Source organism: Vombatus ursinus, unplaced genomic scaffold, assembly GCF_900497805.2.
Source record: "Vombatus ursinus unplaced genomic scaffold, bare-nosed wombat genome assembly UNPS02014779.1, whole genome shotgun sequence".
NCBI classification, from domain to species: domain Eukaryota; kingdom Metazoa; phylum Chordata; class Mammalia; order Diprotodontia; family Vombatidae; genus Vombatus; species Vombatus ursinus.
In genome coordinates this window covers 63,340,882-63,351,168 of record NW_020954557.1, presented here as the reverse complement: position 1 = coordinate 63,351,168, position 10,287 = coordinate 63,340,882, and the positions used below count along the sequence as shown (strand labels likewise).

Here is a 10,287-nt window from a genome sequence, read left to right as displayed (position 1 = left end):
GCCACGACCTGAATGCATGACACCTTTTGCAGACCCCTGGAAAGACTTTGCATCCCACCATCATAGAGATGCTACACCCTAGTTTAGGACACTGCCTGTCTCCTCTCACACCAGTTTTTTGCCCTGGCAGAGCCCTTTAGACAGCTCACCAGTGGGTAACTCTATGGGGTGGGGCGGTTGGAAAGGGCTATTCAGAGAAGGGAGAAAAGGCACTCATTTGTACTCGGCTGAGAGAGGGAAGGAGGGGCCTGATTTATTTCTCCGGACTTCCAGGGCTTCTAACTTCAGATGAGCTAAGGCAAAGGTGTTCCTTGGGAAGTCATGGTAAACTCCAGGAACAGATCTAAGAGGTTCAGCAACCTGACTTAAAAGCTGTGGGCTGGGAAAACATTAATATTGGAAAATGAGTTGAGTATTCAGTAGAGCAAGGATCTAGGAAATGGAGGTGGCTGTCTGCACCTGTCTCTGATCTCATTGACAATGCCTGAAAATCCATCTGTGTGCATAGGCATTCTGATGTCTGCCCATGCACCCTCAACACATTCTCTGAATAGCAGGGTCTGGTGGAGCAGGGTCTCAGGCAAACAGTATCGTCTGTGGGCTGGGGCAATCCTTTCCCTGAACAGTGAACCTTTTCTACTCCCTGAGGACAAGAGTTACTTCTGCCGTTCATTCTTCAGCAGTCCTGTCTTGGCTGCCATGCTTCCGCAGATAGTCCAGGATGTCCACCTTGACTGTGCTGATTGTGGCCCGGTGGTACCAGCGCATGATGGGGACACCGTCTGGCCCCACCAGGAACTTCTCAAAATTCCAGCGGATGTCATGGGCCTTTAGGGGTTCCCAGAAGAGGCTTCTGGGTGTGCCCATAAATTCAGAGGGGGCAGGGCAGGAATTCCTCAGGAATGTGTAAAACTTATATTCTTTCTCTCCATTCACATCTCCTTTCTCAAAAAGCTGGAAATTGGGCACAAAGTCCCCGCCTGGGCGCACAAGCTTTCCGAGTTCTGCCCTGGTTCTTGCTTTCCAAATTGGTTGCTGGGGAATCCAGGGTAACAAGGCCAAAGGACTTCAATTCTTCATGCAGTGCATTCAGTTCAAGGTACTGGACCGTCAGGCCTCAGGAGGTGGCAACATTGACGAAGAGGACATATTTGCCTGCGTGTTGCTCAAAAGGGATGTACTTATCACCATCAATGGGGAAGGCCCCATAATCGTAGATGGTACCCGTAACATCTGGGTAGCAGTCCGTCTTCCCAGCCCGGTGTGGGCTGGACTAAGGCGGACAGGACTAGCGAGAGAAGCCAGGCGACGTGGAGGGGTCCTCCCGCCATGGCTGCGAGGAAGGGGAAGCCCCGGGCCTGGGAAGCGTTGTGAGCACCGCCTCCCTGGGGCACTGCGCGTCCGTGGGCTCCGCTGCATTACGAAACTCCCAGGACTACTTCTGATAGTGATTTTAGTCTAGCCTTGAATTTGGGGGGATCACCCATAAAAAATACTTTTAAAAAATTACACTTTAGCACTCCAGTCTTTTTAACATCTCACCCAAGACAAACATTTTCTCTTCATAGTAACTGACACATAACAGATGCTAAATAAATACTTGTTGATAGCAATTTTTTGTTTTGTTTCTTTTTTTTTTTCAGCCAATGACACTGTTTATTAAAAACACCCATAGAGGGTGGGCGTGATTCTAAAAATCCGCCGGATTGGCCAGACTTTTACTGAATCCAAGCGTTTGTATCGCTAATGCAAATGGGCAAGAGTGAACACGAGCCTGTTTTGTTTCATTTTTAGTCACCCTTCTCACAATTCTTCCAACTTTAAGAATACTCTAGAGCAGTGATATCAAAATCCAACAGAAAAGGAGACCATTAAACTCTGTGGGTCACATATGCACTAAATTTTAAAATGCAATACTAGGTATATTCTATTGTATGTTTATTTAGTTTGTTAAATATATTCCAATTACATTTTAATCTGTTTTGGGTCACACTCATGGAATGTTATAGGCCATATGTGGCTCATGGGCCAGGTGTTTGATATCTCTGTTATGGAAGAATCAATCACAACTCCTCCACCAGACAGGTCCTTATAATGTCTTTTGTTCCCTGAGAATTCATTAGGCTGTTTCATAGAAATCCTTACTTCTTAGAGTTGCTTTTCACTTTTTTTTTTAATCTCATTTTAGTTTGTTCTTCAGTACAATTTCTCCTTACTCATTGTGGGCCTGAATGGTCTTTGAAATACTTGACTATCCCATAGTAACAGTTGTTCCAATATTTCTAACAGCCATTGCAGTGTGCTCTTTAATAGGTATAATTTTTGTACTTTTTCTGGAGTTATATCCATTTTTTTGAAGAGTACACATGAGCAGAATTAAAACCGAAACAAAACTGAACAATGAAATATGTGTGGCACAAAATGCAGTACTCAACTGACAGAGAACTATATAAAGGTAGGAATCCAGTTAAGTATGATTTCTACTCAAACCAGACATTTTGAATAGAAACACATAAGCATGGCCACTGCCTTATAGGATGTAAACTCCTAAGGTCAAGCATTATTCCATTTTGCTTTTATATTCCAGGTAGCTTGCACTGTGCTTTGCACGTATTGGGCACTTAAATGTTTGTTCAAATGAATTAAACAGCAAGTAGTCCACATTAGCTTAAACATAGACCATGCCTACCTGAGCGACCTATCCTCCAAAAAGAAGGATAAATAGAATCTCACAGAATCAAATTCTTCATGAGAAATTATACTGAGAGCCATGGGAAACCTTCAGCAATGACATTCCAAAGTTACAGTCTGATAACATGAAACTGAATGAGGATAAATGTAAATCTTTCTCTTGGGTTCAAAAATTCAGCTTCATAAAGATGGTCCAGAAACCTTTGCCTGAAAAAATTCTAAGGATTTTTTGGGGGGATTTTCTGCAATTTCAATATGAGATAGTGGAGAGATACGATAGCCAGAAGAGCTAATATAATCACTAGCTGTACTAAGAGAGCCACAGTTCTTGTAGCAATGAAACAATGGTTCTTCTATACTCTGTTCTCAACAGACCACTTTGGAAGTATTTTCTTCAATTCTGGATGCTACAGTTTAAGAAGGACATTGATGAACCAGAAAGTATCCAATGGAGGACAACCAGAATGGTGAAGAACCTTGAGGTCATGTGAAAGACGGAGGAGTTGAAGGAACTGGGGATATGTAGGAAGAGAAGAAAGAGTAGGACACAGTAGCTGTCTTCATGTGTTTAAATTGTAATCACATAATAGAGGGATTAAACTTGTTCTGCTTGGGTCCAGAGGACAGAACATAGAGCAAAATGTGGGAGAGGCAAAGAGGCAAATTTATGCTTTATGCCAGGTAAACAAAAAAAAAAAATATTCCTAATGATTAGAGTTGTCCAAAAGTAGAAAGGGATGCCTCAAGAGGTTTCCCCTCCTCAGGGATCTTCCATCAGTCCCTCAAAAAACACTTGTCAAATACACTACAGTGAGGATTTCTTTGGCGGATGGGTTGGACTACATGGTCTCTGAGATCTCATCGAACTCTACTTTCCGTTATTCTAAGGATGGTGTGGAAAGGCAGGGAAGGTATGCAGGACCATGGAAAAAAGGTCTTTGAATGACAACAGAAAACATTTGGCCCCCATTAAGTAGGCAATGGCAAACCACTAAAGATATGAGAGAGAATGATTTCCTTAGAAATGAGAGGCAGAATATTAGAAAAGCAACAGTGAAATTCTCTAGGAAACTTTTTCATACAAAGCTGCCCTGTCATATTTTGTCAGCATTTTATATAGTCCTAAACTAAGAATTGCCTTAGAGTGCTTGTATGTTACAGGGGAATACATATAGAAATGCTTGTTTTTAATTACAGCTAGGCATGAAGACAAACTTCAAGAATAGAAAAAAATGAAATAAAATAAAATTATTTTGAGTTGTTATAATTGCCTACTCCTTTGATATCAAAGTAGCCCTATGCCGCTGAAATCACAGATATTGACCAAAATAAAATGTAGCTTTTTGATACACTTTGGGATATAAATTTATGGCATAGTATCAAAACCAAATGTTTGTTGTGTGTATATATGTATGTACACATCTATGTGTATGTATGTGTGCATGCATAACTACTAGGTCAATATATAATGTCAGTATTACCAAAACATTTTCCCGAGCCTGAAGAAGGCACTATGAAGCCTTCAGGACTTCATTTCCCATGATACCTAGGGTTGAAAGATTATCATTCATTGAAAAGATCCCTTGTACTACATTTCCCAGAAGGTCATGTGTCATAGGGAAATTGGTAGGGAGTAGCCAAGTGAGTTTCAGTGGAAATAAGCAGAGGTAGGGAGGCAACTTTTGGGTCGCAGTTGGAACAGGGAGATAGGAGAGAAATCTTCTGGAGCTTAACTCCTATGGTGTTCCCCCAACTCCAGGGGATCCTGCTGACTTCAGAGCCAAGGAGTAGTGGGTTCACGGTTCTCCAGCTTCAGAAATAGTTCCACTGCCCTCAAGGGATTTCCACAGAATTTCTTGAGGCAGGAGATCTTTTACTGAAGTGACTATGTCCTAATGTGCTGGGAAACTTGGGGTTGGGAAACTGATTATAAATTTTTAAGAAGTTGTATACATTTTGGAGGGGGTAGGGAGAAGGAGTACTTTACTTGATTCCCTCTTCTTGTTTACAGTATTTTAATGTTGCAATTGAATTCTTTTAATATTAAATTGTTGATTCTTTTATAGCCTAGTAATAGAGATTGATTGAACTAGTTAGGCCCTGATTTTAACAGAAAAAAAATGAAAATTTAGGCCATGATTTGCATAAGTAATTGCTCAATACATACTGAACCTCAGACTATAAACAAGGGATTCTAGAGTCAAAGTCTTCTGACAATTTTGGAGCCCGGTTATATTTGGGAAGCACTCATCGCAGATGTTTATTGATGGATTAAGGCTTATTACTTCTATCTAAAGCTAATTACTCTAAGACTGACCTGGTCCATTTCTATTGCAAAGTGTAAACTGCTTAGAGCAGTATACATTACCCATCACAGTACATTTGGTGACTTGTTTATATCCATAGGCTCCTTGCTGGTATACCACACTGAAGATTTTGTACTTTATAATTTAAAAAATTTTTTTCAACTTAATAGTATTTTTCCCAATTACACATATAGTTTTCAACATTCATTTTTTATAAGATTTTGAGTTCCAAATTTTTCTCCCTCCCTCCTTCCCCATCCCCTTCCCCAAGACAGCAAACAATCTGATAGGTTATACATGTACAATCATTTTAAACAAATTTCCACATTAGTCATGTTGTGAAAGAATAATTAGAACAAAAGGGGAAAGCCATGAGAAAGAAAAAAAAATACTATGATTCAATCTGAATTCAGACTCCATAGTTCTTTCTTTGGATGTGGATAGCATTTTCCATCATAAATCTTTTGGAATTGTCTTAAGTCATTGTATTGCTGAGAAGAGCTAAGTCTATTATAGTTGATTATTACACAATGTTGCTGTTACTATGTACAGTGTTCTCCTGGTTCTGCCCACTCCACTCAGCATCAGTTCATGTAAGTTGGTTTTTCTGAAATCCACATGCTCATCATTTCTTACAGTACAATAGTATCCCATTATATTCATATTCCACAACTTATTTAGCAATTTCCCAACCGATGGGCATCTCCTCAATTTCCAATTCTTTGCCACCACAAAAAGAATTGATAAAATATTTTTGCACATGTGGGTCCTTTTCTCTTTTTTTATGATCTCTTTGGTATACAGACCTAGTAGTGGAATTGCTGGATCAAATGATAAGCACACCTTTATAAGCCTTTGGGCATAATTCCAAATTGCTCTCCAGAATAGTTGGATCAATTCACAAATCCACCAACAATGCATTAGTGTCCCAATTTTTCCACATCTTCTCCAATATTTATCATTCCTCTTTTGTCATATTAGCCAATCTGATAGGTGTGAGGTTGTACCTCAGAGTTGTTTTAATTTGCATATCTAATCAAGAGTAATTGAGAACATTTTTTCATGTGATTATACATAGTTTTAATTCCTTTACCTACAAACTGCCTTTTCATATCCTTTGACCATTTATCAATTGGGGAATTACTTAATAATTTTGTTTTCTCCAAGTCTAAACTGCAATTTGATAGTGAGTTTTTGCAGTAAAAATTCTTTTTCCAGGTCAGGCAGATTGGTTTGAGTAACCCATTGTGTCATTGTTTACCAATATGACATTTTGTTGTTGCTATTGTTTATTGATGAAGTAAACTGTCTTGAAATGCACCAAAAATGGTATATTTTGAAGTGACATGGTTGAATTGCCATTTTACCTTGCAAAAGTATGTGCTGGGCTGAACAGTTTCTATGTAAAACATGTTGTAGACCCTTTGACAGAAAATCATATACTGAGACAGTTTGCAATTTGAGATAGTCTACATAGAAACCTCTGGCTACTCTGTACTCTTCAGAGCACTATCTACCAATCAAAGTCCTTCCCTGGTCATATCACTGATTGGCAGTTAGGCATTGCTATTACCCTTCAGGAAATTTCTTGCAATGAACTCCCTTGACCTCAAGCATCATGGAAGATGAAGTCCTGAGGACTTTTATCCATGGTAACATAGAAAATATAGTAGCCCTGAAATAGTTTCCTATTAAGGGAAATGTCTTTTTACCTTCATGCTTTTCAGTCAACATCAGTATTAGCTCTTTATTTGTCTTTCTTTAGGCTTTATTTCCATCTTCTAATCCATAGTCAGCAAGGTTTCTGTGTTTATTGTTTGCTTAAATCCATATTCCTCAGTAACTTCATGTTTAATGACATTCATATTTATTTCAGTTAACAGATTTTGCTTCATGGTAGTCTCCTTGCAGTCCATGCCATTTTTTTTTCAGGTAAGTTTCAATTGATAATATCATGACCAATGAGAATATATAACTATAAATCCCTGGAACATTTCTTTTTTTGGGAGTGAGGAAATTGGGGTTAAGTGACTTGCTCAGAGCCATACAGCTAGTGAGTGTTATGTGTTGAAGGCGTGATTTGAACTCAGGTTCTTCTGACACCAGGGCCAATGCTTTATCCACTGTGCCACCTAGCGGCCATATCTGGAACATTTCTTGTTCATGACATCATATTGTTTTCCATTGAATAGCTCTGAAGTGTGTGTGTGTGTGTGTGTGTGTGTGTGTGTGTGTGTGGTGTGCTCCTTGGGACAATTCCATCAAAGTGTCTAGGCTGTTCATATCTGGAAAAAAAAGAAAACAAGAACTATTATGCCATGATTATCTTGGTTGATTCTTGAATTTCTTTAAGTGCTGTCCACAGTAGAGCCAATGTCAACAGTGTGAGACTGGCCTTTTGTAAAGGTAATAACAATCTCTCCTATTGTCTCACACATTCTTTTCCTGGCTCTGTCAATAAAGTTTTGCATGAATGAGCTGTCAACACATTTACTGGATTGCCAAGTCTACTTTCACTAGCTACGCCATTGCCCACCCCAAATATTATGGTACCATATGGAAGGAAAAGAGACCAGAAGGTTGATTGCTGAAATGCTTTATCACTCTCTTCATTAATGTCAGCATCATTATCATCATAAGTAAAGTGGCAGCAGTAATAGTGATGCTGTTGTTATTGTGTTTTTGTTGTTATTCCTCCCGGAGGCAACACCGTACATTAGAAAAATCATTAAATTTGGACTTTGGAGGTAGAAGTTTGAGACCCAGATCTATCATTTACTAACTTTGAAAATCTGAGTAATTCACTTAAATTCTCTGACTTTCAGTTTCTTTATCTTCAGAAAGAAAATAATAGCTGTACCATCTACTTGATAAGGTTTGTGAGTAGATAAGATGAAATAGTCTATATTAAGGCTTTTTATCTATAAAGAACTATATAAATGTAAGCTACTAACTACTATTACTGTAGCTAGGGTTTAAAGTTTATCTAAGGACTGCCAAGAGCCAAGATGGCAGAGAAAGCAGTAAATCACCATAATTCTCTTATATTCACTTCCAAACAACCATTAAATACCCCCCCCAAAAAAGAAAGGGGCACAAAATATTTATAACAGTCCTTTTTTGTGTTGGCAAAATTTTGGAAATGGAGGGGATGTTCATCAATTGGGGAATGACTGAATAAGCTATGGTATATGAATGTAATAGAATACTATTGCGCAATAAAAAATGATGAACAGGCAGATTTCAGAAAAACCTGGAAAGACACGCATGAACTGATGCAAAGAGAAATGAGCAGAACCAGGAAAACATTGTACCCAGTATCAGCAACTCTGTGTGATGATCAACTATGAATGACTCAGGTCTTCTCAGCAACTCAATGATCCAAGACAAGTACAAAGGACTCATAAAGGAAAATGCTATCAATATCCAGAGAAAGAACTGATGGACTCAGTGAAGATTGAAGCATACTTTTATCACCTACTTTATTCTTTTCATGTTTTTTTTTCCTTTTTATCTGTTTCTTCTTTCACAACTGTGACTAATGTGGAAATATGTTTTATATGATAGCACATATATAACCTATATCAAATTGCCTAAAATTTTAGAAAGAGGTAAGTGGAGGGAGGGAAGGAAGGAGAAAAATTTGGAACTCAAAATCTTGTAAAAACGAATACTAAAATTGTCTTGACATGTAAATGGGGAAAAAAACTATTATTAAAAATTAAAAAAAATTCTGAAAAAACTTTCAAAGAGGCATATGACTAAAACAAAGATTGAAAATTTTTACTCATAAGAGGATGCCCAGATTTTTATAACTCATTTCCTTATAAAACTAATAGCTAAGTTAATTCTTCAGGAGTTCTTACATGTTTTTGGTGTCATAGACTCCTTTGTCAGCATGGCAGAGCTTATGGATTCTTGCTCAGGATAATACCTTTAAATGTATAATATAAAATATATTGTATTTCAAAGTGAACCAATTAAATTGAAACATATATATGTTTCATATGTATGTATTTACATATATATGTAAATATGTATACATATACATATATAAAAATACGTACATATATATTTAAAGAATGGCAATAGCTGTTCCTTATCCTGACTCCTCATGTTAAGAAAGTTGCCAACCAGTCAGGATTTGACTGGCTTGACTGTATTTTGTCACGGAAGCCAGTTGCTTTTTTTCCTAATGTGTTTTATAGTGCAGTGGTTGGCATGTTGCATCAGAAAGACCTGGCTTAGTTCAAATCCTAGCTTTCCTGCTTGTTCACATTTACACAAGCCATTCAACCTCCTTGAGCCTCAGCTTCCTCATCTGCAAAATGGGGATAATAATACTCATAGTGCCTCATTCAAAGTTTTCTTATGAAATTCAAATGAGAAAAATGTATTAAAAGTGCTATATAAGCAAATAAAAATTGAATAAATACTTAAAAAATAAAATTTAAGTTGTTGCTTCTCTAAGGACCCTGGGGGTACCTAAAATTCTTCAAGGGGGTCTGTAAGATCAAAACAATTTTCTTAATGATACTGATATTATTTGCCTATTAAAATACTCTTTCCCTTTCCAGCTACATATGTGTGTAAAACCAGAGAGTCTTCGAAACAACATATCACAGCAGATTGAATATAAAAGCAACTAAGAGATAAATGTCTTCTATTAAGACAGATGTTAAAAAAAAAAGATTTGCAAAACTATGTCACTCTTCTCATTTTTTGTTTTGGAAAATAGTTTTGTTTTTCATAAAAAATGTTAACATGTAATGGATTTATTACTTTTAAATGATTAACAAGTATTTAAACATATCAGTTTTAATTTCTAATTTGGTAAATATAGATTGATATAATCCACATACACAAAGGCTTTTTAGGGTCTTCAATAGTTTTTAAGAGTATGAAGGGGTCCTGAGACAAAAATGTTTGAGAATTGTTAATCTAAACAAGTTCCAGAACGTTTTCAGCTTTCTTAGATAAACTGTGTAAGTTACAAAATATTTGACACTGATTTGTCGTTCTATACTTTATAGGAAGCAAGTGTGTGTGTGTGTGTGTGTGTGTGTGTGTGTATCTGTGCCTGTGTCTGTGTGTCTGTGTCTGTGTTTCTGGGGGGGAGTGGAGAATGGAAAGTTTGTGAGATCACATTGTATTCATAATAATTCACTTAAAAGAACACAGATATAAAGTGAGAAACTTGCCCTCTGTAAAGTAGAGGGGGAAAAATATCAGTAAACTTTTAACTAGTAAAAGAATTGATACCTACTACAAGCTTTAATAATTAGTAATA

The 10,287-nt window shown here is 37.4% G+C and overlaps 1 pseudogene; it reads right to left on the bottom strand.

Moving 5' to 3' along the window:
* Positions 1 to 669: 669 nt before the first annotated feature.
* LOC114045942 lies at positions 670 to 1,331 on the bottom strand (annotated as a pseudogene).
* Positions 1,332 to 10,287: the final 8,956 nt, after the last annotated feature.